This window comes from Hemiscyllium ocellatum, chromosome 43 (genome assembly GCF_020745735.1).
Source record: "Hemiscyllium ocellatum isolate sHemOce1 chromosome 43, sHemOce1.pat.X.cur, whole genome shotgun sequence".
In the NCBI taxonomy this organism is placed as follows: domain Eukaryota; kingdom Metazoa; phylum Chordata; class Chondrichthyes; order Orectolobiformes; family Hemiscylliidae; genus Hemiscyllium; species Hemiscyllium ocellatum.
Genome location: NC_083443.1, coordinates 16141950 through 16169578, shown reverse-complemented (window position 1 = coordinate 16169578; position 27629 = coordinate 16141950). Strand labels below are relative to the sequence as shown.

General features: G+C 46.2%; 1 protein-coding gene across 3 annotated transcripts in view; it reads right to left on the bottom strand.

Moving 5' to 3' along the window:
• LOC132835028 (mitogen-activated protein kinase 8) overlaps window positions 1–27395 on the bottom strand; it is a 120520-nt gene extending 93125 nt beyond the window's left edge. For all 3 annotated transcript variants that reach the window (XM_060854282.1, XM_060854281.1, XM_060854283.1), the window contains exon 1: window positions 27307–27395. The gene's annotated coding sequence lies outside the window, so the exon portion shown is untranslated. The remainder of the gene's footprint in view (window positions 1–27306) is intronic.
• Between the last annotated feature and the right edge of the window lie 234 nt (window positions 27396–27629).

The window sequence follows — 27629 nt, the reverse complement described above, 5'->3', positions numbered from 1 at the left end:
CAAGCTGGGAAGAAACAGGGGTATACATCAGTAGGGAGCCGAAGCGGGCACAGCATTATTTCAGGAAAATAATGATAAGGGATAGCAAAACAAAAACAGCAACGAGAACCACAATGCCCTGGAAGAGTGTAGAAGCCCAAAAGCCAAGCAAACTACCCATCCAAGTCCATGGATCCAAACATGGGGTAGCGTCATGGACAGAAGCAGCCACCTTCTCCCACAAATCTCCCACAATGGCTTAGCCAGCAACACATACACAACACAGAGACGAATTTAAAAAAGATCATCCTTCCTTCCATTATAGAGGATCCTACAAGGGTCACAGAAATAGCACATGTGAAACATACAGTATATATAGAGTATAACTTACTGGGATATGCACTGACAGAGTAATATCATAAGTTACCCTAGCTGAAGAGATCAGACTAAGTATAAAGAGAGCAGTCTTAGACAGCTGTATTCAGTAACCTATAGCATACAGTTGTGAAGAGGATTGTAAAGGAGAGAGCCTTACACTGGGTTCAATAACCAGCAGCATTCCAGAATGTAGGTGTGGATACCCACAGGATCCCGAGAAGTGGTGAACTACACTAGCAGCACTGCTAGTCTAAAACACAGAATAAGCGGAATAGGAATTGAGATGTTATAGAGATGCCAATGGCAGCCTTAATGAGAGACTAAGAAGAATTTAATTGATCTAAGGTGCCAGCAAGTTTGGAGATGAAGTCAGATGTGCAGATGCTGGTGAAAAATTGAAAAAAGAAATTTCACTGTTCAGTCCAGTTTGATTAGATTAAATTAGATTCCCTACAGTGTGGAAACAGGCCCTTTGGCCCAACAAGTCCACACTGACCCTTCGAAGAGCAACCCGCCCAGACCCATTTCCCTACATTTACCTCTGACTAATGCACCTACCATTACGGGCAATTTAGCATGGCCAATTCACCTAATCAGCACATCTTTAGACTGTGGGAGGAAACCAGAGCACCCGGGGGAAACCCACGCAAACACGGGGAGAACGTGCAAACTACACACAGACAGTTGCCTGAGGCAGGAATTTAAGTTACGGGCTCTAATTCCGATTTCCTATAGACACAATGCAATGCTGCCTCATAGCACCAGGGACCTGGGTTCAATTACCGCCTCACGCAACTGTCTGTGTGGAGTTTGCACATTCTCCCAGTGTCTGCGTGGGTTTCCTCCGGGTGCTCCGGTTTCCTCTCACAGTCCCAAAATGTGCAGGTTAGGTGAATTGGCCATGCTAAATTGCCCGTAGTGTTAGGTGTAGGGGTATGGGTGAATAGCTCTTCAGAGGGTCGGTGTGGACTTGGTGGGCCGAAGGGCCTGTTTCCACACTGTGAGTAAGTAATCTAATGTAATCTAATAACTCATTTATGATGATCACACAATCTCATGCCAACATGCTTTGCTGGATAAATCACATGTCTGCCAATTTTTAAAAATTAGATATTTCAATACGTTCCTTTAGCACAGCCACCTTGAATTTAAGGCAAACATCCTACACTGTAAACTGTGCTACAGCTTGTGTCGAAGACAATAAGACCTAATTTCCCTTTTATTTGTAGAACAGTGCATTGAAATACAAGTAGAAACTAGCACTGCCAGCGGCCAGACGAATTCTAGATCCTTATTAACACAAAGAAATCTAAACTGCATGCTTCATTTTGATTAAAGTGATAACATTAATACATTATGTCAATTTAATCAAGCTCGTGTATGCTAATTACAATAATTAAACATTTGCTTACCCATACAATTAAAAATTGCAAGTCCTGTAGCCATTAACACAACTGTGAATTTCCATGTACCATATGAAAACCTCTTTGCCATTTGAAAAGCTGATGTTTAATCTTACATAAATTGGGAATTCATTAATGAAAATTTAATCTGTAAATAGTAACAAAATGGATGTTAAGGAAACAAAAGCTGCACATATACAGCCCCATTCACATCCTCATGGCATCCCAAAGTGCTTCACATTCACAATTTAGAGAGCCGGTGTTGGACTGGGGTGTATAAAAGTTAAAAATCACAACACCAGATTATAGTCCAATAGGTTTATATGGAAGCACTAGTTTTCAGAGCACTGCTCCTTCGTCAGGCGATTGTCCTGATGAAGGAGCTATGCTCCGAAAGCTAGTGCTTCCAAATAAACCTGCTGGACTATAACCTGGTGTTGTGTGATTTTTAACTTTATTCACACTGAAGTCCCTATGTTCATGCTGCCAAACATAGCAACTCATTTGTACATATCAACAATGCACAGTCTAATCGAGTAACTCACCAAAAGAATTTTTGGTGATGTTGGTTGAATTAGTAAGAGTAACCAGGTCACACAGAATGACCCATACAGAAAAAGTATCTATTAAAACTAGAAAAATGTGTCCATGCAAAGGATTTTCTACACTGCAAATTAACAGCTAGCTGAGTAGCTAGCCTTCATTTAGATTAGAGTTTTTGAATTAGTTCAGCAGCAGTGCGTATCAAGAAAGGCTGCTGGGGCAAGTCCAGCTGGATACTCTCTCTCTAACATCAAGCCTGTAAGCCCTGGTTTGTTTCATTTTTACTCTTTGTAGTAAGGGATATGTTTATTAGGACTGTTGCAAGTATTTTCAGAACAGCACCATTAGGTTTAGGATAGTCTGTCAGGTTTTGGGATAGGATATGTTATCCAGTATTCTATTTTCTGCTCTTTTGTGCTTCATTCTGTAAATAAATTCCGTTTGTTTAAAACTTGGCAGTTGAGCCAGCTAATTCACTCCGGGAATATCCACTTAAGTAAAACAAATAGCAAAGTTGTGGTCTAGGCTACCTGCTTAAAAATGTTTGAGGGGTTGGGCCCGGTCCATAACACTTCAAAGCATTGGTTCAATTTCAAAAGAATGTTAATACTTAAAGTTTGAGCACTTTAAAAGAGAAGAAAATTAGAAATAACTGAATAAAAAGCATTTAAAGCCCTTACAGTTAATAAACAAGTTATCAAAGATAACTCCAATGAGCTTATTTCAAAGAGTAAGTATAGTATTACTAGTTAGCAGGAGAAAAAGGAAACTAGCAATAATTCCTCCAGAGTAAGGATTGCAAAAATTAAATTTCATTCCCAAAAGCTAGAATTTTAAGCTAAAATGTTGCAAATGATTTTAATTTTAAAACTTCACATAGCAAGTCTATTAGCATAACATGAAACATTGTGGATTTATTTTTATCAAGGCATCCTCACTTCATGCTGTCAGCGTAAAGTAAATACCTCGCCCCCATCTCAAAGATGAAGATAGACCCATTTCTTGGCATGAATTTGAAAAAAGATGCACTTTGTCTCTCTCAGATAAGGGAATGAATTATCTGCAGCAAAATTAAGTGTAAAAAGATGACATAAAAATAGACTCAGTGTGGGAGTGGTGATGCTCTCACATTTCATTCAAAGTAATTCACTGATTTTTTTTTTAAATAGTTTGTTCCTCACTCATCAGATCTTAAATCTCAGGATCCTATTTTGCACATCAATTGAATCTTAAGTTCAACTAAACAAAGATGACTTCAGCATTCGGTCCTAAACTGAACTTCCTGCTGCTTTTAAACCCAAAAGATCCTTCTTTGCTGCTAGCTTTAGCTCCCAATAAAAGAGCGTGGCTATTGGCTTCAAACAAAAGCTGGCTGCAATCCTATTGGTGCTTATTAAGACTTAAATATAATAACCCACTGTGGTACTTTGACACTGGGTTATTTTTCTCCATTTATGCCAGCTGGCCAAAGTTCCGGGGTTCTTAAGATGCCAACTCATTTATCTCTTTTCAAGTTCTGCAATTATTTGATTTACTAGAAGTCAGAAAAGCCAGACAGAAAGTTTTTTTGCTTTAAATAAAAACTTTGGATCACCTATATTTCCATTTCACAGGTTCATTAATGCCACTCATGTCAGTAAAGGGAATTTTGTTCTGGGTTGTTGACAGCATTTTTCTTGATGTTGAAGGGAAAAAGAGAAATTGAGGAGTTCAAAGGTGTGAGGCTGCTTAAGCAACCTAAAGTAAATGTTAACAATATGCATTATTTCTAACCTCCTCTCCCTTCTACATCATCACTTACTATAATAAGCACACAAAGAAAAATCATTCAGTAAGTAACATGAGGCCTTGTGCTCCAGAACTTGCCACACTGCTAACCTACCTGTTCCAATACAGCTACAACACCAGCTATACCAGATGATATGGAAATTTGTCCAGGTACATCCTGTACATAAAAAGCAGGATAAACCAAGCTGACCACTTAATACCCCAGGTTACTGTCAATCATGAAATGAAGGAAGGTATCATCAGTGCAATCAAGCAGCATCTGCTTAGCAATAACTTGCTCACTGACTCTCAGATTGGCTTCCACCAAGACCAACTCCTGACCTCACTCCAGCCTTGGTTCAAACAAGAACGCTAGACCGAATTCCAGAACCGAGAGGAGTGTGGCAGGTCTTGACATCAGGGCTGCATTTGACTTGGTATGGGATCAAGGAGCTCTGGCAGAGCTGAAGTCAATGTGAACTGGGGGTAAAAACCCTCCACCAGTTAAGTCATACCTGGCACATAGGAAGATGATTACAGTTAATGGAGGTCAGTCATCTCAGCTCTAGCACATGTGGTATAGAAGTTCTTCAGGACTGTGTCCGAGGCAGATCTATCTTCAGTTGTTTCAATGACCTTCCCTGCATCAGAAGGTCAGAAGAGCGGATATGCACTGATGATTGTGCAGTGTTCAGCAGAATCCTCAGTGTTACAGACACAAACTGTCCATGTTCAAATACACCAAGAACTGGACAACATCCAGACTGGAGCTTAAAAGTGGCAAGTAACACTCTGGTCACACAAATGCCAGGCAACGACCATCTCCAATAAAAGAGAATTAAACACCACAAGCTGACATTCAAGGATGTTACCACCACTGAATCTCCCAACATCAACATCCTGAAGGTTTACCATTGACCAGGAACAGAACTGGACTCACCATAAAATAGCAGCTACAAGAGCAGGTCAGAGTCTAGAAAATACTGCAGCGTCTCACTCACCTCCTGACTCCCCAAAGCTTGCCCACAATTTACAAGTCAGGTGTGTGATGGAATACACTCCACTTACCTGGAAGAGTGCAACTCCACTAACACTCAAGAAACTTCAGACCATCCAGGATAAAGCAGCCCATTTGATTGGCACATTGACTCCATCACCAGCACTCAGTAGCAGCAGTATGTAACAACTACAAGATGAACTGCAGAAATTCAACAAGGCTCCTTAGACAGCACTTACCAAACCCACAACCACTACCATCAAGAAGGACAGGGGCAGCAGATAGATGGGAACACCACAACCTGCAAATTCCTCTCCAAGGCTCTTACTAACCTGACTTGGAAATATATCACCATTTCTTCAGTTTTGTTGGACCAATACTTGGAATTCTCTCCCAAATGGCATTGTGAGTTCACCTACAGCATACGGACAGTGGTGGTTCAAGGGGGTAGCTCACTACCACCACCTTCTCAAGGGCAATTGTGGACCGGCAATAAAATACTGGCCCAACCAACAACACCCACATTCCACAAGTGAAGTAAAAAACTAGCATAGTGTCCGAATCCAATGAATGAATATGGAAACACTTTCCCTGCTGTCACAATCATACCACTTCCCCAAAGTATGTACATTAAGCATACACAATACACCGATTGAAGGAAAAGATTGGAATCAAGAAAACATGGTAATGCAATAGTAGACACTAGAAAAAGCTACATCAAAAATGTTGCATACTAAACAGCTCTGCTATAATTTTCATTACATTCCAGGAGTATAAATATTTTACGGCTTCTCATACCAACTAAATCTTAAATATTATCCAAATGTCACCGCCAATTAAAGTACATTATGGCAAATAGCTGCAGTACGAAGAGAGAATAATTGTGGTATCCCTACAATGCTGAGTCCCTGAGCAGAGGAACATATCGTTCCCTCAGAGAGAAGAAGAAAAGTGTCGATGTTCCAAGTATAAAACTGCGGGATTAGAAATAGACTGCGAGAGAGAACAGACAAGAACAAGTGAAAGTTGAGATATTGCTGACTGAAAATGTTCTGAGATACACAGCAGCTGACACCAGGCTGTACTTGCATACTGAAAAATATCTCCAACTTACTTCCATAAACATAGCAAAAGCTGAAAGGAGATTGACTTCGAGGTATCTAAATCTATTTGCCAAAGAATAAATCTAACCTTGAATCAAACTGTCCCACTCTTTGATATAAAACATTTGATCTGAACTGATATATTAGTCAAGGTGAGAAGGTTTTTAAATAAAAGACTGCACGAGTAATCTCAAAAACACTGAAGAAGCTGTTGATACAATAGAGCTAAACACATGGTACCACGGAGACAGCACAGGTTCAACAACTGCAATATGGCAAATCTGATTTCAAGCTGACCCAAGAGGGCACAACACTGCAAAGAGGAAGAAAATCCTCGAGTTAATATGCATCACTGTCACCTAGTAAATGACAAAGACAATGCTAGCTGAGGCAAAGATTGTAAGTACAATAGTGTGGAATGCCAGTGTAGAATATGAAAGAGGGGAAAGAAAGAGAGTTTATTTTCAACAGATCAAGATGTCCTTGCTAAAAAAGTGCTAAAGTTAAAAGACAAGCTCCCAAAAAAAAAGTTCATTTGACAAAATGGAGATATAATAATGCTATCAACGTGTGCCAAGAATATGTGCCAGTATAAGGATGAGATGATACCATTACGTTGAACTCAGCAAGCAAACAGATTGACTGTCTTAGAAAAGCTATTGTCAATGTCATTTAAAAAAACATCCATACTGTAACAATTTGCTTTATCAACTATGGAAAATTGCATTTCAAGTACTGATTAGAGACAGGTCGTTCTTAAATGTCACAGAGTCAAAGAAATTGTTAACTTGTGACAAATATTTGCCATTCCATTACTCTGAACCATAATTTTAATTGCACAACAATATATTCAGGTCAAACAACACCAATAAATATTGGTATAGCTGTCTGTGCAAAGCATAAAAAAACTTAGGTGAACTGAAACAACTCTGCTTTGGCCATACCTGTAATTTCTAGGTGGGACAGAGTTTGTCTTATTTACATTAAGAGTTTAAAAAGGTATTCCAAGCAACCAATTTTTCCAAATTCATACAACAATGTTGTCTATCCCATCTACTTAACCATTCGAGAGATAAGTGCTGCATTATTACTCTCTAGCTCACAAATGTAAAAACAAAATTTGAGAACACTCATTTGGCTACACATCTAGATTAGTCATTCTTGATTTCCTTAAACAGCATCATGCCTGTTTTAGGTAGGTGAAAGTGAGGAATGCAGATACTGGAGATCAGAGTCAAGATTAGAGTGATGGTGGAAAAACACAGCAGGTCAAGCAGCATCCGAGGAGCAGGAAAATCGACATTTCAGGCAAAAGCCCTTCATCAGGAATTCCTGATGAAGGGCTTTAGCCTGAAACGTCGATTTTCCTGCTCCTTGGATGCTGCTTGACCTGCTGTGCTTTTCCAGCACCACTCTAATCTTGACTCATGCCTGTTTCAGTAGCACAAATACTACTTCAATACATTTGATCATTCCACACTTTCCTGATCTGATAACCTGCAACTCCAATTCTAAACTAGTGTTTTTCTCGAATTTTTAAAATAAAACTCGAAGGACCCATAGGACAAATGGCACTTGCTTGGACCTATTTCATAGTTCCATTCTATTGTGTATTGGTGCACATAGCAGGTGAAAATAATTTCTGATCGTGAATCAAGCCCGGATGAGTACGAGGACAAACAAATGCAGATACAACACAATTTGGCTGAATGTGAAGTTATACGCTTCGGTATGAAAAACTTAAAGGAAAAGTATTAATGAAAATGGTGATATGTTAGGAAAGGTGGATGTCTTTGTCGAACGTCCACAGGCAGGTGCAGCAAGCAATTAGTAGGGCAAATGGTACACTGGCTTTCATTGCAAGAGATTTTGAGTTCCGAAATAGTCTGACTGCAGTTACACAGCAAAGCCACATCTAGGATATCGCATGCAGTTTTGGTCTCCTAGCTGAAAAGGTACTTGCTGTAGCGGGAGTACAACAGAAGTGTGTTCGACCGATATTAGGGATAGCGGAATTGTCTCATGTAGAGATTGGTTTAACTTGGCCTGTATTCGTTGGAGTTTAGGAGGAGGAGGAGGAGGAGGAGGAGGAGGAGAGGGGATCTGAGTAAAAGTACAAACATTTTTAACAGGGCACAACAGACTAAATGCAGGGAGGATCTTTTCCCTGGTTGGAGCCTCTAAGAACTGGGAACAGAGTCTCAAGATCAGGGTAGACCCATGTTGGACTAAAATGAAACATTTCTTCACTCATGGGTCACTGAACCTGTAGAATTCTCGACCACAAAAGAGTTGTGGACGCCAAGTCACAATATTCAAGAAAGAGGTCATTTACTTTTGAAAGTAATTTTAAAGGCATCAGGAAGTATGAAAAAAAAAGAATATGGTATTGAGATAGAGGGTCAGTTTGAATGGCAGAGTGGGTTCTATTGGTCTATTCCTGCACCTCGTTCATGTAAGCTTCTGAATATTAAAACCTGGAATCATCACGTAAGCATCAGTATTAACCTGTCAATTTTATAGCCCTGCATAATTAACCTTCTTAAAAAAAATCTTCTTCACCCATTTTACAATAATGTTTATTTGTTCACAATAACAGACCTTCCATCAGATGCCTATGGAAAATGCCCAAGTTGCTGCTCTCAGACAGCAGAATTATTCCCTCATCTATCACACTGCCAAACCAGATTCCAACCCTGCTCACTAATATGTCATTAATTCCACAAGCCCTAACTTTCATTAAATGCCTTCTGAAAATCCAATAGCGAATTAAGTTTACGGGCGAACACATTCACCGTTTGGTTACCATCACAAAAGAATTCTGGCGGATACAATGGTTTTCCCAGTCACTTCTATATCCATGCTGGTCTCTCTGACAATTGAGAATTGATCGTTTTCCACATAATACAATTAAGTATTTTCCCCAAGACTGGAATTAAGCTCACTGGCTCTATGACTGCCAGATTCATAATCTCACTGTCTCATTTGTAGTTTATTAAAAATAGGTTTCAGTGTTTGCCAAACTTATTTAATCCCATGGTTTAATAACTATGACTTTTACAGGTACAATCAGTAGATGGAAAGAATTCCCTATAAACGTGCAGCATAGACAGTAGGAAAAAGTGAAGACTGCAAATGCTGGAGATCAGAGTTGACAGGGTGGTGCTGGAAAAGCACAGCAGGTCAGGCAGCATCAGAGGAGCAGGAGTGTCGACATTTCGGGCATAAGTCCTTCATCAGGGTGAGCTTATGCCCGAAACATCGATTCTCCTCCTCCGAGGATGCTGCCTGATCTGCTGTGCTTTTCCAGCACCTCACATACAATAGGATAGACATGTTAATCAGCTGAAAAGGTGTACTCCAGTATTTAGACTCCATACAAGCCTCCTCCTAGCAACATATCTTTTTAAGCCCTCCCCCTCATTAACTTATGTCCCATTACCATATAATGCATGTATAACATTCACCTCAAATATTCCACATCACAGCAAGTTCCAGATTCTCTTTTTTTCTGAGTATAGAGGTATTCCTTTAATTCCTTATTGGACTGGTTAATGATTATCTCTCAGATATGACCCTTAATTCTGGATTCAATTTACATCTACCCTTTCATAATTTAAGAGATCACTTAAATTTTATTGACCTTAAGGCATCTTTAAACTTTTTTTTTATACAGATAACAGATGTCCGTCTTTCTTCACAGTTCTGGCAAGGACTTGACAGGTCAGAGTGTCTTATTTTATTCCATAATGATTCTCAGTCTATTATCAGCTTTGTAAGTTGTTTTTGTACTGTCTCTAGTGCTTCTATCTTTTTGTCATATGGAACTATGCCGAGCATTTGAAGTGGGGCCTAAACAAGTTATTATGGTAGGTCAAAATAACCTTCCTAATTTTCAATCCTCTTCCTTCAGAAATGAAGCCACCTGCCTTGCAATATATTTCATGAGGTTTTAATGTACCTGTATTCCTGGTTTTAATGATTTGTACACAGGTTGTTCTGCTATAACAACTATTGTGTACTTCTGCTACCTCGCACTATGGAAAATCGAGCTGTAGAAGATTGCTAATAGAAAATTGCTATTACCATCCAGTTAGAAAGTTCGCATTATCCAAACAATGCCCACAAATCGTCAATCGTGTTATAGCCAATTCTTACCCGATGAAACACACGTTATAGCAGAACAGCCTGTATCTATGTCCATAGATCCCTGTTCACCTGTATTCCAATGTAGATTTTATTTTTTAATGTATGTGACCTCCTATCACTTAGCACCATCTCACACTTATTGTACCAAAAGTAATTTGCCAATTACATATTAATAAACTTTTAAAATGTATTTTGAAATACAGTATAAATACACACTTGCCAATGTCCCACCCCCACCCACAAAATGATATTATCCACAAATTACAGCACAACGCTTATAGCTTCAAAATCCAACTGTATGCAAGTGTCAGCGGGAGTATCGTATACAATTCTAGATGCCATATTAGGGGGAAGGGTGTGAATGCATTAGAGTGAGTGAAGGAGAGGTTTACGAAAATAGTTTCAGGGATGAGACACTTCAGTAATGAGGAAAGATCAGAAAAGTTAAATCGCAAGAAGTTGTTCCTGCTAGTGAAAAGGATCAAAAACTCCGTATTTTAAAAAGTGTTTTGCTATGGAAGCAATGCAACATGAGAAGAAAACGGTCTGGAAGTGTGGCAGAGGGGCGTTCAATCGAAGAATTCAAGAGGGTATTAGATGAGCTGTTTCTATTTAAACAATATGCACAGTTTACAGAGAAAAGGCAGTTCATGAGCACTAAGGTGTTCAGAAAGCCAGTGCAGACATAATTGGCCAAATGGCCTCCTTCTACACTGCAACAATTCTGATTTGTGAGAGAAAAGTAACAGTGGCTCCCGCAATCTTTGTGGAACACCGCTTCCCACCAGCGAAAGTAACTATCTTTAATCCCGAACTTGCTTTCTATTTTTATAGCCAGTTTGTTATTCTACTATTTGTTCCTGGTTCCATATGTTCTGAGCCCACTGTGGGGTACCTCAGAAAGCTTTTTGCAAATTCACGTAAACAATATTCCTTACATTAGTCTGGTCGCAAATAATTCAGTAAGATTGGTTGAAATACAACTCTTCCTTTCAAAAGGACATTCTGACTATTCCTCGTTTTAACCATACTTTCTTTTGCACCTTTGGTGTGAAGATCTTGATTTCTTTCACCTGACCCGCACTGTTAACTGGTCATTAGTAACCTGAATTTGTCACATGACAGGTGAGATGAGATTCGACGTCAAGATGAGATCAGCCATGATCGTATCAAATGGCGGAGCAGGCTCAAGGGCCTGAATTGTCTAGGCCTGCTCTTCTGCTTTTATGAAGAAAAGTTAAATACCATAACCTGTCTACCAATTTTTGGGTACTATTCCCCTTTTATCTAAAAATTTCTTTAGATTATCAATTACCTTCCAAAAAAGTCTTGCTATCCATTTTCGTTTCTTCTTGTATGGTCACATGCATCATACCAGCCTCCCTCAAACTGAGGCAAAGTAAGTATTCAATATTATAATCTTGTTAACAATTTCTATTTGTGCATGCCTTATCTCATAATTACTCTTTCTTATGTTATTTATGTACCTGTGGAATATTTTGCATATTTGACCATTTTGGTTTGTAATTCATTTGCTGTTTTAGATTAGATTACTTACAGTGTGGAAACAGGCCCTTCGGCCCAACAGGACCACACCAACCCGCCGAAGCGCAACCCACCCATACCTCTACCTTTACCCTTTCACCTAACACTACAGGCAATTTAGCATGGCCAATTTATCTAACCTCATGGCAACAAATTGCAAGACAGAGTTTGAATTTTTCACAAAACCATTTCAAAATCTATCACATCCTCTGCTTTCCAGTGCACATAGTTAATACATGCTGTTTACTTTAATTACAAAAAGTTAACCCACATTTTATTTATCCATGTATCTCATTAACTAACACACATACTCATGTGAAAACCAAGTTTCTAAGACTACATTTTTAGCCAAATGTAGGGTCAGCTTTCACATAATTCCACCCTTGTCATCACACTGTTATAGAGTTGCCAGGTTGCAAATTCAGTGAGAACTCTGGCCCTAAAAATACCACAAAGATCCTTGACACATGCAGATAAAACAAGCTTAATAGCCACCTTCAATAATGCATTAATTTATGATTCGCCAACAAGTAGATTTGCATCGGGATGAGTTTGACTTCAACAAGTAAACAAATGGCAAGATTGAGTTTGAATTTTTCAAAGTCAAACCTGGATGTCATTTTTTAGCATGAGATTGAATGATGCAGGATAAGCAAAGAGGGACCAGTAGATGTGATATATCTAGATTTCCAAAAGGCATCCAATAAGGTACTACATACAAGGCTACTCAATAAGATACAAGTCCATGGTGTCAGGGATAGTATATCAGGGTGGATAGTGAATTAGCTAACTAATAGATTCAGAGAGTTGGTAAGAAGGGTCTATTTTTAGGACAGCAGCCACTGAACGTCACAAGCATCAGTGCTGGGGCCACATGTGTTAATAACGTAGGTTGATAGACGAATCCCAAAGAAAAACCTAGCATCCAAAAATCAGCTAGTAATAGGTAAGGCAAATGAATTGTTGGCCTTCATTTCAAAGGCAGTAGAATGTAATAGTAGAGAAGTCTTGTTCAAACTATGTACGGCACCAGTCAAACTACACCTGAAGTCCTGGGAACAGTTTTGGTCTCCTTACCAAAGCAAACTTACACGAGCATGATAAGAGAGTAAGAGAAGGTTCACTAGGTTGGTCACAGCTATGGAGAGATTTTATGAGAAGTCGAGTAGGTTTAGTTTGTATACATTGGAGTTAAGAAGAATAACAGGACACCTTATTGAAACATGAGTCAAGAGCGAGGTGCTGGAAAAGCACAGCAGGTGAGCAGCATCCGAGGAGCAGGCATAAGGCCTTCATCAGGAAAGGTGTCAGAAAACCTTATTGAAACATACATGATTCAGAAAGGGCTTGATAAGCTGAGAGGTTTATTTCCACCCCCCCCCCCCCGCCACAGTCTAGGATCACAGTGCAGAAGCTCAGAGTAAGGAGTTGCCTATTTAAATCAGAGGGAAGGAGTTTTTTTTCTCTCAGTGGTGGATTGAGATTCTTTACCACTGAGACCTGTCAAAGCTGATCATGAAGTATATTCAAAGCGGAGATAGATATTTCTAATTAACAAAGGAATGAAAGATTAAGCAGAAGAGTGGAATTTAGGGTCATCAGATCAGCTACGTTCTCATTAAATGGTGGCACAGACTGAATGGCCTATTTCTGTTTCTCCATCTTATGCCGTTTGTAGTAATTCACTTTAAGCGGAACGTACTTCTCCTGCTGTAAGCAGGAAACACTGCTGTCAATTTGAGTAAAGCAAGCTCCAACAAACAGTAACGCAATAATCAGAAAATCTTTGTACTGCTGATTGAGGGACAAGTATAAGCAAGACTAGAAATAACCTCCCTATTCTTCCTCAAAAATGTGCCGTAGGATTTCTACCTCCATCTGTGCTGCCCCAGAATTTAACAGCTCATTCAAAAGACAGTACAATCAACAGTGCAGCACTCCCTTGGTAATGCACTGAAACGTCAGCCTAGATTTTTGTGCTCAAGTGTCACTTGAAGCCACAATCTTCCGACTCTGAGTTGAGGGCACTACCAACTGAGCCACACTATTTGCTAACATATCATTTGCTCGCTATATCTTCTGTTGCCTTTGCAAGTATGTCACAGTCCTGCAGTTGAAAAAAATTCAGCTCCCTCCTCAAGCTGAAAATAAAGACTATCTTAAACACAATTTTTTGAAAAAAAATTGAGATAACCTTCAAAGAAACAACATTTCCATCAAAGTTAACCCCAAAACTCATATGCTTTGTCCATTGTTTCCCATTTTCAAAAATATCAGTAAAAATCAGTCCACAATTTTTTTCTGCCAAGACTGGGCCTCTGGTTTACACTTCTAAATACTGCAATCCAACCTTAAAAATTGTATACAAATCTATTCTGCACACAATTCAAATGACAACACATCACAAATTACATTATGTCATTGACATCTGTGGCACAAAAGGTAGCAACTTGGTCCATTGCTGCTGCAGCCCACGCACTTGCCAGTTCTTGGTCCAATGCTTAAATGGATATGCATTTGAAGTGACACAATCTAAGTTACTGTCAAATGATGAGAACTTCAGTCCCTACTACTCTTTCAGATAGCAAACTGCAGATCCCCTCCACCCTCTGGGTAATAACACAAATTCCTTCCAACCTTCCCCATTAATATGATTCATATTAATGACCCCTCCAAAAAGGGGATGAGCTTTGTCCCAAGCACCGTCTTCACCGCTTAATTTTATGCACCTCACTCAGCACCTTTAAAATCACAGGAAAGTGGCTGTGAGGTATGTCTGATCAGCCATAAGCCTATCAAATGGCTGGCAGGCTCAACAGGCCAAATGGCCCAACCCTGTTCCGAGTTCTCATGATGTTCTATTCCAAAGAAAACATCAGCCTATCCATTCTTCTCTCTCAGCTACAGTTTTCCAGTTCTGACAACATATTTTGTGATATGCGTCACATCCTTCCTGAAACGCGGACATCACATGTGCATAACGTTCTCTAGCTGTGACCAAACTAGTGTACTGTCCAGTTGTATCGTAATTTCCTTGCTCTTTTATGCTTCAGCCAAGAAAGTCTCTGCTGCTCTATGTTACTCAGTCCCTTATCATATAATGATAATCCTTTGCCCAAATGCATTTCTCTGCATAGAATTTCATTTGACTCCTTTCTGCCCACAGGACCGGTCCATACGTACCTTCCCGAAGTCTATAGCTTTCTTTCTCACTATTAACCTCGTTGTCAATGAACTAATGCCGATCTATTGCTTGTAATGCTTGCCAATGGCTTGGCAACCCTGGAGCAACAGTCAGCCAACCCAAACCTACAAGACGAGATACATAAGAGATTGCTCAGCCTGTGGAGAATAAACTATTACATAGCACTCATCTCAAACACCAACATGTTTTGTGAACCATCTAATCAGTGTTTCCAAAGCCATGTAGACTTGAATGAACAGTTCATTCTGCTAATTCACTGCACAGCAGGAATGTAGTTATTTATTAACTGCATTACAAAAGGTCTTAAAGAGAACATTACAGCACAGTGTAGGCCCTTCAGCCCTCGATGTGGTGTTGATATTTTATGCGACTCTAAGATCAAACTAACCTACATACCCTTCATTTCACTATCATCCATGTGCCCATCCAAGAGTCGCTGAAATATCCATAAATCTAAATTAAGGATCTGACTTTACTACCACTGCTGTCAGTGCACTCTGCAGACCCATCACTTTTTGTGTAAAGAACCTACCTCTGATATTTCCTCTAAACCTTCCTCCAATCGCCTTAAAATTATGGTCCCTCATGATAGCGATTTCCACCCTGGGAAAAAAGTCTCTATCCGTGCCTCTCAACACCTTGTACATCTCTATCAATTCACCTCTCATTCTTCTCCACACTTTTCATTGAATGCCAAAGCTATACTTCAAGAACATAAACAAAAAAACACAGTGCATTTCCGTAACTTTCATACAGGTGAAAAGCATGAGGAATACTGTCTAAATGGTCATGTTTGTAACTTGGATAACGACAGACAGGAACATGCAGAAGAGATGGATTTCACTTCAAACTCAACACCATCATATTTGAGCTCACTCCAGGTGAAAGCCAAATCAAAAACCAGGCAAGCCATTTCTCAAACATTTGGATGTTTTATTCCTACTTTGCACCCTTACAGAAGCACCAGGCAGCAAACCTCCTAATTCAGCATTTCTGAATCTTGCTTAAAGTGCTTTGTCCTCAGGCTCGAAACAAAACCACAAAAGTGGGCTGCAAAAGCAGCTCTGCATTCTGGAAAGATACATCAAGTAATTTATGAGGCATATTCTTACAGTTTGAACCTTTTCAATCCAGGTACAAACTGATGACTGGCAATTTTATGGCCAGGTTCCACCTGTGTCCATCTCGTTGCTCCATGTGATCAACCGTTAAAGTTATTCTATATCTGAAGGGACAATCTTTTTTTTTTCTCACTCCTTTAAAAAGCTGCCGTGCCCCAGTGCTTTGTGCTTTTGCTTCATAAAACTAATGCAAAAAAAACTCTACAAAAGAATGCAAACCTGTCACGCCCTACCTGGGCCAGAGACCAGTTGGACGAGGGAAATCGCATCAACCTGCCTCCTGTTTGCAGGGCGCCTCCAGTCAACATAATGCCTTATCTGTGGCTATCAATTCACACGTGAAATCGCAGTATTTCAACATATTCAGAAAGATCAATGCTTTAAACTGTTTATGTACTTTTTGTTTTGCTCGCATACGATGGTGAAATCACAATTGCAAAGTAAACACATTTTATATCCACGCGAGGTGCAGATGCAAGCAGTCTGCAATAAGAATAATTCCTGTGTGTCGAACATTTAATGCGGAATATTTATATTCCAAAATGGGCAGTCTTCCCATACACCCTTTTGAAAAAAAAAGCCTCGGACTGGATTTATTATCTAACTGATCTACGAGCCAGGACAGGCAACTGGTCTTCAAACGCAAGCTTTGTTTACAAATAGGAAACTCTGGGAACAATCACGGGGCCAGACACTGGTGGTGCAGCATGTAACCCCACACGCCTTCAAAAACAAAAGCTGCATTAACAACACTTGACAACACCTATAAACATGGCTTTGGTTTATAAAAAAAACATGATTTTTTGAAACACACTGTAAATAAGGAAACATCCTCCACACAAAAGGCGTCGATACATTCCAGCTTTTGGGGGGAGAAATGTGACAAACCTTTTGCATTTGTGGTCAGTATAATTGAACAAAGACCAAATCTGACAAGAGAGAATTTCCTGGCAGAGTTGTTTTTTTTTAATTTAGGGTAAGTTTACAGAAATATCCCATCATTATGGCGATGGCTAACATATGGGGCATTTCACTGCCATAGGTCTATCAAAGCCTGAGGAATTGATTTATTTCTGAGGATTCGTCCAGTGAAAACACAGGGGTTGGATTAAGAAATAAGAAAGGGATGATCACTTGATGGGATCGCACTATCGACCCCCAATAGTCAGAGGGAAATTGAGGCACAAATATGTAAAGAGATTGCAGGTATATGTAGGAATAATAGGATTGTAAATGTAGGGGATTTCAACTTTCCAAACATAGACTGAGACTGGCCATAGTGTTAAGTGTTTAGTGTGTTCAAGAAAATTTTATTTTATCAATACATAAATGTTCCACTAGAGAATGAGTATGAGCTAAACCTCACCTTCTCCTGGGAAATAAGACAGGGCAAGCGATTGAAGGGTTAGTAGAGGAGCACTTTGGGACTAATGATCATAATTCTGTTAGAACAGAAGGGAATCATTTTGGACATGAACAACTGAGATCAAATGAATCTTGATAAGCATAGGGCATTCTTCAGAGAGAAATCAGGAAGGTAAAAAAGGGGATTAAAAAGCAGCCTTGGCAGATAACGTTAAGGATTATCCAAAGAGATTCTACATGTACATTAAGAACAAAAGAGCAGCTAGAGAGACAGTAGGGTCCATTAAAGATAATTGAGGTCATCTTGGTGTTGAACACCAAGCAATGGAAAAGATATTAAATTAATATTTGGCATCAGTTTTTACTGTTGAGAAAGAAATGGAGACTAGTGAACTCAGGAAAATAAATATTGATGTTTTGAAAACAGTCACATTACAGAAGAGGAAGTGTTGGAGGTCTTACAAAGCATAAAGGTGGATATATCTCCAGGACTTGATCGAGCGTAACCCAGGATGTTGGGGAAGTTAGGAGGAAACTGTGGACTCCTAGCAGAAATATTTATATCTATAGCCACAGGTGAGGTACTGGAGGACAGGTAATGTGCCTTTAAGAACTGTTATAAGGAGAAGCCGGGGAACTATAGACCTGTGAGTCTGACATCAGTGGTGGGCAAATTGTTGGAGGTGTTTCTGAAAGGTAGGATTTACGTGTATTTGGAGAGGCAAGGAATGACGAGGGATAGTCAGTATGACTTTGTGCAAGAGAAATTGTCTCTCACAAACTGGAATGAAAGACTGATGAGGGCAGAGCAGTAGATATTGTTTACTTGGACCGTAGTAAACCCTTTGATAAGGTTCCACATTGTAGACTAAATATTAATGTTAGATTTCATGGGATTCAGGGTGGGCTTACTAATTGGAGGTGCAGGAGGGTTGTTTTTCGGAATGGAGGCTTGCGACCAGTGATGTCCCATAGGGATCGGTAGAGGGTCCACTGTGGTTTGACATTTATATAAACTAGTCAGATGAGAATACAGGAGGCATGGTTAGTAAGTTTGCAGATGACATCAAAATTGGTGGTATAGTGGACTGTGAAGAAGATTGTAATGAGATCTTGATCAGTTAGGTCAATGGGCTGATATGTGGCAGATGAGTTTAATGGGAGATGTTGCATTTTGGTAAAACAAACTAAGGCAGGCCTTATACAATTACGACACGGCTCTGGGTAGTGTTGTAGAACAGAGAGGCCTAGGGTTTCAGGTACATAATTGTTTGAAATTTGCTTCACAGGATATTTAAGTAGTTGTTTTGCACACTTGCCTTCAGTGCTCAGACATTTAAGTATGGGGGTTGGGATGTCATATTGCAGTTGTACTGGACACTGGTGAGGCAACTTCTGGACTACTGTGCAGTTCCGGTCACCCTGTTATAGGAAGGATATTATTAAACTGGAAAGGGTTCAGAAAAGATTTACCAGGGTGTTGCCAGGAATGGAGGGTTTGAGTTTTAAAAATAGGCTGGGACTTATTTCACTGGAGCGTAGAAGGTTAAGGGGTGACCTTAACAGAGGTTTATATGAGGGGCATAGATAAGGTGAATAGCAAAGGTCTTTTCCCTAAGGTGGGGAGTTCAAAACTAGGGAACATACCTATGAAAAGGTGAGAAGAGAAAGATTTAAAACAACATGGGGGATGTTTTTTCAAAAAACAGAGTGGTTCATGTGTGGAGTGGACTGCCAAAGGACGTGGAAGATGCAGGTACAGTTACAACATTTAAAAGACATTTGGATTAGTGCATGAATAGGAAAGATGAGGAATATGGGCAGGTGGGACTAGTTTAGTTTGGGAACACGGTCAGGGTGGACTAGTTAGGCTGACGGGTTTGAATCAATGCCGAATGACTCTATTAAGTCTCTGAACATTGGTTATAAATTACACACAATTAAAGTCAACAGCTACATCTTATGACAAATAGCATTAAACAAGACAGCATTGCCGTACATTAGACTAAGTGTTGTCCATAACAGCAAAGAATTGCAAATACGAGAGAGGACCTTTCAATCTGTGTCCCAGCAGCTAAAAGCTCAACTGCCTGAAAACAAAAACACCTTCTGCGATAAAACTATCTTTTAACCATTTCTCCTTCAATACATGAACAAGGATGCAATTCTCCTAATACTACTCATTGCATGAAACACTGAAACCCGCAAACAAAGGAGTGGGGAGTGGGGAGAGCAATGAGTGACTCGCATGGAGTTAAATACGATCATTCAAACCTATTTAAAATGTTTTTCATTTAAAAGAATATATTTTGCAGGACAACCTTTATCAATAGTACAATTTGCGACTCGACCCAGACCAGATTTGAAATAAAATCCGCCAAGTATTAAAACGAACATAAGTGCATGCTATAAATAGAACGCCGACGATTTTCTCTGCAATGATAGATACAGTCAGACCTGAGTTCCAAAGCACTTACAATACCACTTTTCACACAGACAGGGTCGACATCGGAGGATAACAATTAGCTGGGCATCGATATAAACTCCTGAAATATGTTTGAATTGGAGAAACTGCCTTTTTTAAAAAAAAAATCCCCCCACCTTCCCTTCAGATTGTAAATGACAGGGTGTTTCACAGCAAACAAAAGAATCCCTCAAACTGATAGAGCCGGAGCCGCAGATATATCGAGGCACAATTACCAGAGAAGAGAGTCTGTCAGAATTCAGGCAGAAAAAGCACAAAACTCCCAAAACAACACACCAACTGATTAAATCCAGGATGTCGCAATGGCCTGCACATACAGGAGCGGGGTTGAAGAAAACAAACCAAAATTACGCACAATTTGGATGAAAAAAACCCCAGAAATGAACACTCTCGTTACGTCCTTGGATTGTGTCTGAAGAGCCGCTTTGCTGACCCCAGAAGCAGAGAAAGCTGGCTGGATTGAGGGCAGTTCTCCTAATCAGACCACAGAGCAAAAGACGTGCAGTGTGCACCCACCACACAGAGAGAATGCGATTGAGGGACAGAACTCAATGAGCTCTGTGAACATACAGGAGGTCCCGGGGGGGAGCAGTCCCCAGCTGGGGGAGGGAGGACTGTCTACGGTATTTACAGAACAGAAAACCAGAGACACCTCACTCCCAAAGCTTGTAGATAGGGGAGGGGGGTGGGGACGTGTGGGGTGAGGGGGGGGGGGTAGTTTGGGGGTAAGCAAATTGTGGGACAGGGTTATGACAGTGTTGCACTGCAGTGGGGTGAACTGCTTTTGCTTGGGGTCAAAAGGTCCAACTGCAGTCTCACTTGACAGCTCAGGCATCATGTGGTTAAAACATCAAGCAGTACCCTCCCCACCTCTTCGATAGCACAATGGCATGGGGGTCAGACCGACTGTGGGTGTGGAGCTCACAAGGCCCCTGGTGAGATAGACACCCTGCCCTGCTCCAGGATAAACCAGCAGTGGAGGCAGACCTCAACACAGGCTTCATCTCTGTCCACCAACGTTCAACTTTCACCTGCTCCAGGGGGGTGTCATCACAGCCCTGTGAACATATCCAGTGGAAAATATGGACAAGCGGAGCCACCTGACCAATGGTCGACTCTCCTGCTTCTCGGATGCTGCCTGACCTGCTGTGCTTTTCCAGCGCCACTCTAATCTAGACTTTGGGTGGAAATGCTCAGGGAGATAAACTGCTGGGGGAGAGTTACACCGCCTCAGGGAAGGGGGTCTTCATGCACGTACACATTGCCCCCCCTCCTCCCCAGGGTAGGGGTCATTTACACAAATCTGCCCCCCCCCTCCATAAAGGAAAGCGTTTATATACATACACATTTCTTCCCTGTCCCCTCCAAGGGAAGGGGTTTTTATATACATACACATTGTCCCCATTTCCCCAGAGGATGATAACATTTATACACATACTCCTCCCCCCTCCACCCCAGGGAAAAGGGCATTGATACACATACACCCACCCCCCACCCATCCCCCCCCAGGGTACAGTCTATGTCCAGCTGTACCCAGAGCCCAGCTTGGTGTACAGGATCTCCCCAAGCCCTTCACCACCAGATGCTGTACATCCCACACACCTCCTCTGAACCCCCTTTCCCTTCAGCTCTCACTCCCCCATTTGTTCCCCCCTTCCCCAGTGTGTTCCCGCCTCTCCCCCCCAGTGTAGCCCGCCCACTGTGTTCCCCCCAGTGTTCCCCCTCATCCCTCCCCTACTGTGTTCCCCCTCCCTCCCAGTGTTCCCCCTCCCCCCAGTATGTATCCCCCCAGTGTATTACCCCTTCCCCCAGTGTATTACCCCTTCCCCCATGTGTTCTCCCTCACCCCCAGTGCATTATCCCTCCCGTGTTCCCCCTCAACCCCAGTGTGTTCTCCCCCAGTGTGCTCCCCCTCCCCCCAGTGTTCCTCCTCACTCCTCTCCTTCAGTGTGTTTCCCCCTCCCCAGTGTCTTCCCCCTCACCACCCAGTGTTCCCCCTCCCTAGTATTCCCCCCAGTGTTCGCCCTCCCCCAGTATTCCACCCAGTGTGTTCCCCCTCCCCCCAGTGTTCTCCCGAGTGTGTTCCCCACCAACTCCTCCCCCCAGTGTGTTCCCCCACACCCCTCCCCCCAGTGTGTTCCCCGTTCCCCCAGTGTGTTCCCCCTCACCCCGACATCCCCGTGTGTTCCCCCTCACCCCGACATCCCCGTGTGTTCCCCCTCACCCCCCATCCCCGTGTGTTCCCCCTCACCCCCCACTGCTGCCTCACAGCGCCTGAGACCCGGGTTCAATTCCCGACTCAGGCGACTGACTGTGTGGAGTTTGCATGTTCTCCCCGTGTCTGCGTGGGTTTCCTCCGGGTGCTCCGGTTTCCTCCCACAGTCCAAAGATGTGCGGGTCAGGTGAATTGGCCATGCTAAATTGCCCGTAGTGTTAGGTAAGGGGTAAATGTAGGGGTATGGGTGGGTTGCGCTTCGGCGGGTCGGTGTGGACTTGTTGGGCCGAAGGGCCTGTTTCCACACTGTAAGTAATCTAATCTAATCCCCATGCGTTCCCCCTCAACCCCCATCCCCGTGTGTTCCCTCTCATCCCCCGTGTGTTCCCCCTCACCCCACCCCAATGTGTTCCCCCTCCCCCCAGTGTGTTCCCCCTCCGCCCTCCCGTGTTCCCCCCACCCCACCTCCCCGTGTGTTCCCCCTCACCCCCCAGTGTGTTTTTCCCACCCCCAGTGTTCCCCCTCCCCCTTCCCTCCTCCCTCCCAGTGAGTTCCCCCACCCCAGTGTGTTGCCCCTCACCCCCCCGTGTTCACCTCTCCTCGTGTGTTCCCCCTCCTCCCTGTGTTCCCCCTCACCCCTCCCCTCTGTTCCCCCTCACCCCGTGTTCCCCTCACCCCTCCCCTCTGTTCCCCCTCACCCCGTGTTCCCCTCCCCCCTCCCCCCATGTTTCCCCTCACCCTGTGTTCCCCTCACCCCTCCCACCATGTTCCCCCTCACCCCTCCCACCATGTTCCCCCTCACCCCGTGTTCCCCTCACCCCTCCCCACATGTTCCCCCTCATCTCTCCCCCAGTGTGTTCCCCCTCATCCTGCTCCTAGTGTGTTCCCCCTCACCTCTCCCCCCAGTGTGTTCCCCCTCACTCCTCACCCCCAGTGTGTTCCTCCCGTGTGTTCCCCCTCACCCCAGTGTTTTCCTCCCCTGTGTGTTCCCCCTTCCCCTCCCAGTGTTCCCCCTTCCTCCCCCACAGTGTGTTCCCCCTTCCTCCCCCCCAGTGTGTTCCCCCTTCCTCTCCCAGTGTGTTCCCCCTTCCACCCCCCCAGTGTGTTCCCCCCTCTCCCCCCCACTGTGTTCCCCCTCTCCCCCCCAGTGTGATCCCCCTCTCTCCCCCCAGTGTGATCCCCCTCTCTCCCCCAGTGTGTTCCCCCTCTCTCCCCCCAGTGTGATCCCCCTCTCTCCCCCCTCAGTGTGTTCCCCCCTCTCCCCCTCAGTGTGTTCCCCCCTCTCCCCCCCAGTGTGTTCCCCCCTCTCTCCCCCAGTGTGTTCCCCCTCTCTCCCCCCCAGTGTGTTCCCCTCTCTCCCCCCCAGTGTGTTCCCCCTCTCTCCCCCCCAGTGTGTTCCCCCTCTCCCCCCCAGTGTGTTCCCCCTCTCCCCCCAGTGTGATCCCCCTCTCTCCCCCCTCAGTGTGTTCCCCCTCTCTCCCCCCACCCCCCAGTGTGTTCCCCCTCTCTCCCCCCACCCCCCAGTGTGATCCCCTCTCTCTCCCCCCACCCCCCAGTGTGATCCCCTCTCTCTCCCCCCACCCCCCAGTGTGATCCCCTCTCTCCCCCCCACCCCCTCAGTGTGATCCCCTCTCCCCCCCACTGTGTTCCCCTCTCTCCCCCCTCAGTGTGTTCCCCCCCTCTCCCCCCCCTCAGTGTGATCCCCTCTCTCTCCCCCACCCCCTCAGTGTGTTCCCCCTCTCTCCCCCCCACCCCTCAGTGTTCCCCCCTCTCTCCCCCCCCCCGTGTGTACCCCCTCTCTCCCCACCCCTCAGTGTGTTCCCCCTCTCTCCCCTCAGTGTGTTCCCCCTCTCTCCCACCCAGTGTGTTCCCCCTCTCTCCCACCCAGTGTGTTCCCTCTCTCCCCCCTCAGTGTGTTCCCCCTCTCTCCCCCCACCCCCCAGTGTGTTCCCCCTCTCTCCACCCACCCCCCAGTGTGATCCCCTCTCTCTCCCCCCACCCCCCAGTGTGATCCCCTCTCTCTCCCCCCACCCCCTCAGTGTGATCCCCTCTCCCCCCCACTGTGTTCCCCTCTCTCCCCCCTCAGTGTGATCCCCTCTCTCTCCCCCCACCCCCTCAGTGTGTTCCCCCTCTCTCCCCCCCACCCCTCAGTGTTCCCCCCTCTCTCCCCCCCCCAGTGTGTACCCCCTCTCTCCCCACCCCTCAGTGTGTTCCCCCTCTCTCCCCCCCAGTGTTCCCCCTCTCCCCCCCAGTGTGTTCCCCCTCTCCCCCCCCAGTGTGTTCCCCCTCTCCCCCCAGTGTGTTCCCCCTCTCTCCCCCCCAGTGTGTTCCCCCTCTCCCCCCCAGTGTGTTCCCCCTCTCCCCCCCAGTGTGTTCCCCCTCTCCCCCCCAGTGTGATCCCCCTCTCTCCCCCCTCAGTGTGTTCCCCCTCTCTCCCCCCACCCCCCAGTGTGTTCCCCCTCTCTCTCCCCACCCCCCAGTGTGATCCCCTCTCTCTCCCCCCACCCCCCAGTGTGATCCCCTCTCTCTCCCCCCACCCCCTCAGTGTGATCCCCTCTCCCCCCCACTGTGTTCCCCTCTCTCCCCCCCTCAGTGTGTTCCCCCCCTCTCCCCCCCTCAGTGTGATCCCCTCTCTCTCCCCCCACCCCCTCAGTGTGTTCCCCCCTCTCTCCCCCCCACCCCTCAGTGTTCCCCCCTCTCTCCCCCCCCCAGTGTGTACCCCCTCTCTCCCCACCCCTCAGTGTGTTCCCCCTCTCTCCCCTCAGTGTGTTCCCCCTCTCTCCCACCCAGTGTGTCCCCTCTCTCCCCCCTCAGTGTGTTCCCCCTCTCTCCCCCCACCCCCCAGTGTGTTCCCCCTCTCTCCCCCCACCCCCTCAGTGTGTTCCCCCTCTCTCCCCCCCACCCCTCAGTGTTCCCCCCTCTCTCCCCCCCCAGTGTGTACCCCCTCTCTCCCCACCCCTCAGTGTGTTCCCCCTCTCTCCCCTCAGTGTGTTCCCCCTCTCTCCCACCCAGTGTGTTCCCCCCTCTCTCCCACCCAGTGTGTTCCCCCTCTCCCCCCCAGTGTGTTCCCCCCCAGTGTGTTCCCCCCTCTCTCCCCCCCAGTCTGTTCCCCCCTCTCTCCCCCCGTGTGATCCCCTCTCTCCCCCCTCAGTGTGTTCCCCCTCTCTCCCCCCACCCCCCAGTGTGTTCCCCCTCTCTCCCCCACCCCCCAGTGTGTTCCCCCTCTCTCCCCCCACCCCCTCAGTGTGATCCCCTCTCTCCCCCTCCCCCTCCCCCACCCCCTCAGTGTGATCCCCCTCTCCCCCCCCTCAGTGTGATCCCCCTCTCCCCCCACCCCCTCAGTGTGATCCCCTCTCTCCCCCTCCCCCTCCCCCACCCCCTCAGTGTGATCCCCCTCTCCCCCCCTCAGTGTGATCCCCCTCTCCCCCACCCCCTCAGTGTGATCCCCCCTCTCCCCCCCCTCAGTGTGATCCCCCCTCAGTGTTCCCCCCCACCCCCTCAGTGTGATCCCCCTCTCCCCCCCCTCAGTGTGATCCCCCTCTCCCCCCCCCCCTCAGTGTGATCCCCCCTCCCCCCCCTCAGTGTGATCCCCCCTCAGTGTTCCCCCCCACCCCCTCAGTGTGATCCCCCTCTCCCCCCCCTCAGTGTGATCCCCCTCTCCCCCACCCCCTCAGTGTGATCCCCCCTCCCCCCCCCTCAGTGTGATCCCCCCTCAGTGTTCCCCCCCCACCCCCTCAGTGTGATCCCCCTCTCCCCCCCCTCAGTGTGATCCCCTCTCTCCCCCCCCTCAGTGTGATCTCCCCCCCCTCAGTGTGATCCCCCTCTCCCCCCTCAGTGTTCCCCCTCCCCCCCCTCAGTGTGATCCCCTCTCCCCCCCCTCAGTGTGATCTCCCCCCCCTCAGTGTGTTCCCCCTCTCCCCCCTCAGTGTGATCTCCCCCCCCCTCAGTGTGTTCCCCCTCTCCCCCCTCAGTGTGATCTCCCCCCCCTCAGTGTGTTCCCCCTCTCCCCCCTCAGTGTGTTCCCCCTCCCCCCCCTCAGTGTGATCCCCCTCTCCCCCCCTCAGTGTGATCCCCCTCTCCCCCCCTCAGTGTGATCCCCCTCTCCCCCCCCTCAGTGTGATCCCCCTCTCCCCCCCTCAGTGTGATCCCCCTCTCCCCCCCTCTCAGTGTGATCCCCCTCTCCCCCCCTCAGTGTGTTCCCCCTCCCCCCCTCAGTGTGATCCCCCTCTCCCCCCCCCTCAGTGTGATCCCCCCTCTCCCCCCCCTCAGTGTGATCCCCCTCTCCCCCCCCTCAGTGTGATCCCCCCTCTCCCCCCCTCAGTGTGATCCCCCTCTCCCCCCCCCTCAGTGTGATCCCCCTCTCCCCCCCCCCCTCAGTGTGATCCCCCTCTCCCCGCTCAGTGTGATCCCCCTCTCCCCCCCCCCAGTGTGTTCCCCCTCTCCCCCCTCAGTGTGTTCCCCCTCTCCCCCCTCAGTGTGATCCCCTCTCCCCCTCCCCCCCCTCAGTGTGATCCCCCTCCCCCCCTCAGTGTGATCCCCCTCTCCCCCCCCCTCAGTGTGATCCCCCTCCACCCCCCTCAGTGTGATCCCCCTCCCTCCCCCTCAGTGTGATCCCCCTCTCCCCCCCCTCAGTGTGATCCCCCCTCTCCCCCCCCTCAGTGTGATCCCCCCTCTCCCCCCCCTCAGTGTGATCCCCCCTCTCCCCCCCCCTCAGTGTGATCCCCTCTCCCCCTCCCCCCCCCTCAGTGTGTTCCCCCTCTCCCCCCTCAGTGTGATCCCCCCCCCCTCCCCCCCCCCTCAGTGTGATCCCCCCTCTCCCCCCCCCTCAGTGTGATCCCCTCTCCCCCTCCCCCCCCCTCAGTGTGTTCCCCCTCTCCCCCCTCAGTGTGATCCCCCCTCTCCCCCCCCCTCAGTGTGATCCCCTCTCCCCCTCCCCCCCCCTCAGTGTGTTCCCCCTCTCCCCCCTCAGTGTGATCCCCCCCCCCTCAGTGTGTTCCCCCCCACCCCCTCAGTGTGATCCCCCGCTCCCGGTGCGGGTCCCGGACACTCACCTTCACTCCCCCCCTCACTGTGACAGTAACCGGGGGCTCGGGGACACGGACAGAGCCCGCGGCGGACGATCCACCGACTCCGGCTCCGCTCACCGACTGCGCAAAATAAACCAACGTCAGGCTAACGTGCGCGCCCCCGAGGCCGGTCGGGAGCGAGCATGGTGCGCGTGCCCGCCGGTTAGCGGAGACGCGCTGTGACTCGGTCCAGCTTGAAGTGAATTCGGGGGGAGGGGCGAACAAGGAGCATCATTCCTGCTCTGTGTCCCCATTTCATCTCTCCTTTTCCTTTATCACTTTCTGTTTATTACTCCTCCTTTATTTTC